Source organism: Catharus ustulatus, chromosome 10, assembly GCF_009819885.2.
Source record: "Catharus ustulatus isolate bCatUst1 chromosome 10, bCatUst1.pri.v2, whole genome shotgun sequence".
In the NCBI taxonomy this organism is placed as follows: Eukaryota; Metazoa; Chordata; class Aves; order Passeriformes; family Turdidae; genus Catharus; species Catharus ustulatus.
In genome coordinates, this window is record NC_046230.1 from 25,152,416 (window position 1) to 25,156,976 (window position 4,561).

Sequence of the window (4,561 nt, forward strand, 5' to 3'; positions counted from 1 at the left end):
GGAGAGGTGGAGGAGGCACCCAGAGCTGGGCATGGACAAGAGCTGGTTCTGCAATCCCACCCAATGGAGCTTCCCAGGCTGGAGGATGTCTCTAACCCAAGAACAAATCTGTGGAGTGTCTGTGACAGAGTTTGTGGGGTTCTGATGTCTGTGGTGTCCCTACAGACACAGGGGAATGTGGGGAGAGGAAGGGAAAACAGCCCTGGGGGATTTGGATGGGGCTGAAATTCCTGGAAGGGATTCTATCCCATGGCTGTCCATGTGCAGAGCATTCTCCTGCCCCAAACTCACAGTGAAATCCCTGAAGCAGGAATTGTGTGCTCCTCCCTGGCTCCCACGGCAAATTAAATCAAATACTTGGACAATTAGTACAATGCTCATGTCAAGGGAATGGCCTCCAGACACAGCAAACACACTGCATGTTTGATAGATCTGAAAAATCTTTATAGTCAAGATATTTTACACTGAGCCACATTGATTTCCCGTCCGTTTTTTTTATATCAGTGTGTGCAGCACCAGTCCAGCAAGGAATACAATAAATACCAGCAGTGATTTATCCGAATGGCATTCAGCAGGCACTTTGCAGCCTCTCAGTTCATAGCCCCAGCATAAATAAATCAACACCAAAACAAAAGGCAGCACGTAAATCCCGTGTACAACCTGCACCCTTCTTGGGATGGAAGATCCAAGGGGAAAACAGAACTATTCCTGCCAGGGAGGCTGCACACATGGCTCCCCTTGCTCAGTTAAGAATTTGATTTTTCTCCTTTCATTTTATTTTGCAAAGGTATTACAGCATTTCATCTGCCAGTCCTAACAGCAAGGGGCCCCATTAGCCCATGGATTACCTGGGCCCTGTCTGAAACTCGGAAAAGACCAGGCAGGAACAGCTCCAAAGAGACACAGAAATGTTCTGGGGGCTGGAAACGGGCAGGAGGAGATGGGGAGGAGGAGTGGGAAGGCTGGAAATTAAAATTACTGACAGTAAGGAGAAGGAGAAGGAGAAGGAGAAGGAGAAGGAGAAGGAGAAGGAGAAGGAGAAGGAGAAGGAGAAGGAGAAGGAGAAGGAGAAGGAGAAGGAGAAGGAGAAGGAGAAGGAGAAAAAGAAGAAGAAGAAAAAGAAGAAGAAGAAGAAAAAGAAGAAGGTGAAGAAGAACAAGAAAGAGAAGGAGAAGAAGAAAGAGAAGAAGAAGAAGGAGAAGAAGGAAAATATGAACAAAATTCTGCTATATAAACAAAATATTATGCTATATGAACAAAATATATATGCTACATAAAATACAGAATCCCAGGATCAATAATATTGGGAAAGGCCTTGAAGACCATCAAGTCCAACAATTCCACTGACACATCCATACAGACACAGCTAATTAATGCAGTTAATTAATGGTGCTGGATTTCAGCTGGGTGTAAGGTGTCCACATTCAGTGGTTCATTTGCCCTCTAATATTTCAGATGCTGCAGATGCCCTGTTGCAGATGTTGGTGCTCCCACAGTTTCCTGCAGCTGTGCATGGAAATTCCTTTTTCCAATTGATTTTCTAGTTAATTTAAAATAACAAGACTAACGGCCTGCGTGCTAAATTCAATATGAAAGTGCATACTTTAAAATGGACTTAAAGCAATTTTAACTCACGATATTTCTTCAGTCTGCCAGTAGGAAAAAAAAAAACCAAAATAAAATCAATCCTAATTTAATTTGGAGGCCACAAACCAACTTCCCTGTTGACTGCTTGCTGTGAGGAGCACCAAGGGCTGGATTTACAAACAGGGGTCGGGGCAGGGACCCTGACAAACCTGTTGCACATCAAGAAATTTTAATTTTTGCTGCCGTAAAAGCCTGATGGTTCCATTGCTCCCACAGATCCGAGGGGATCACCAGAGGCTGTTGCAGGGCTCTGGGTATGAGCAGCAATCCTAGAAACCCTGGAGGGTCCCTAAAAGCCCTGAGGAAGGGCAGAGGATCGTTAGCATCAGATCAATGCTGGTGAATCTGCTCCGAGCTGTTCATTGTGCAGCAATGCTGGAATTGGGATCAGGGGTCAATCCCACCCACCCAGGGCTGCCTTCCCACCAGGATTTTGGGATCCTCAGGCTCAGCAGCACCTCGGGGGTTCTGAGGAAGGTTTGCAGCCCAAGGCCATGAGCCAGGAGGGCTCAGACAAACAAAACATCCTTGGAGAGCTGGCTCTGTGTCCTGGGCAGGGCAGGAGGGGGGAATGGTTTTGTCTCCTCTTCAAGAAAACAAAATTGTCTTTCCCAGCCCTGAACAGGGGAAGTTTCTCCCTGTGTGCTTTCTGCAGGAGGGAGCTCAGTCCTCTGTGCAGGGAAGCAGAGCAGGGCACATCCCTGATCCCCAGTTTATGTCCTTGCCCAAATAAACCCAAGCAGGGATTACAAGGATGGGGCGTGAAAAAACCTCAGAGTGAGAGGCAGAACTCTCCTCCTCATTAAATCCACCCTCACAGACTCTGTTCCAGTTTGTGGGACAAGGCAGTAATGAGGAGCCATCAAACCCCTGTTTGAAATGAACTCACAATATCAGCGTGAGAGCCACCAGGCTGGGGGATAAAGAAAAAAAAAGAGAGAGAATAAAAATCATATTAGTGCTGGAAACTCAACTTTCTACTTTCCTTCCTCTGGCAGAATTTAATAAAGCCTTGTCCAGGCCTGAAAGCCACACGAGCCCCAAGCAGCAACCTCGGGGTGGCAAGGCTTTATTAAAGCCAGGCTTAGGGAAAAGCTCGTGCTCCTGCAAAGCTGAGTCACCAACAGAAGCTCCCAACAGCCCCCTCTGGAGAGGGGACATGCACTGATGTGAAAGTCTGAGGGAGAAAAGGGGGAATGGCTCGGGCTGGAGGCAGCAGCCACGGCTGGGCTTGGGGGAGGCAGCTCTGCCCTCGTGGTGGGGTCAGGTGGGACTGGTAAAAGTGACCAAAATCCAGAGAGCATCCAACAGGCTGGGTATTGATGATGGGAAAATTCAGGTTTAAAACAAGCATCCCCCCTTCTTCTTCTTTGGGGAATTTTGTTGGTTTTTTTTAAATTTATCTAGTAGAGGTTCTGAGGGTTTGCTAGGAAGAGCATTCTCTTGCAATCACAGCCCTGGTGAGCTGGGCTTAGAGGCTGTTGGGGTTTGAGACTGGATTTGGGTTGGGTTAAAGTTCAACTTTGGTTTGAAGTTTGGGTTTGTGGAGGAGTTTGGTTGGTTTGGGTTTGGGTTTGGGTTTGGGTTTGGGTTTGGGTTTGGGTTTGGGTTTGGTTGGAGGTTGGCTTATGGGTTTTAGTGTGGCTGGGCTCAGATTCAGGCTTGGGTGTGGGATTTATTTGGGCTCAGGTTTGTGTTTTGGTGGGCTCAGCTTTGGGTTAAGTTTAGGTTTGGTTTTGGGTTGGGATTTGGGTTTTGGTTGGGTTCACATCAGGGTTGGGTTGCACTTAGGTTCAGGTTTGGTTTGGTTTGGTTTGGTTTGGGTTTGGTTTGGTTTGGTTTTGGTTTGGTTTGGTTTGGTTTTAGTTTGGGTGGGGTGGTGTGGTTTGGTTTGGTTTGGTTTGGTTTGGTTTGGTTTTGGGTTTGGTTTGGGTTTGGGTTTGGGTTTGGGTTTGGTTTTTGGTTTGGTTTTGTTTGGTTTGGTTTTGGTTTGGCTTGGTTTGGTTTTGGTTTTGAGCTCATGTTCATGTTTTGGTTTGAGATCACGTTGAGGTCCAAGTCCAAGTCCAAGGCTGAGTTTAAGTTTGGGACAGGAGCCCAGGCCCCTTTCCAGAGCTGCCCCCAAGCTCCAGAGGGTCTGGAGCTCGGAGTGGGACCAGGACCACGGCCAAGGACCCCAATCCTCTGGGATGGAAGCTTTGCAATCAGGGCAGGACTTTCCCAGGGCACTTCTGAGCCTGTCAGACCAGCAGTTTTCTAAATGACTTTCCTAACTCTTTCCTAACTTCTCTTCTGGCTCCCGTTGGTAATTGGTTCATTTCCAGGTACTTGCAAGAATGTAAATATGGAATGAATCAACTTTTTCCACATTTTCTTCAGCAGCCCTTTTATGAAGAACAGATTTTCCACAGAGGAAATTAAAAAGTACATAAAACTGAGAAATCATGGTGTTGTTGAGAACAGCATCAGCTTTCAATGTCACTTTGTAACTGGCAGCACATACTGTATTCCAATGGCATTAATAGAAACTACAAAGTTTGTTTCAATTAGCTTCGTTTTTCTTTCAGAGAAGGAATTATCATAAATCCCTGAAATAACATTTGTCTAGAAAAGATGTGTAGCGTTACTTTAGAAATCTTTTACGTCTGTTTTAAAATTACACTTCCTTGTAAAAATGATTATACATTGATTTAATAAATGCACTTGATTTGTGTATATTGCTGAAATTAAAAAAAGCCACGACACAGCTCTGGTTTCCTGTACAAGGCTGTCAAACAGCTCTTCTGTGGTGAATTCTGAGAGGAGGCTCCTGGCAACTTGTTCTGTGCCTGGGCGCGTTGTGAGGAGATGGGGCTGCATCAGGATTGGGGCAGATTCTGTTGGAACAACTTCTGAGATATTCTTCCTCCTGTCC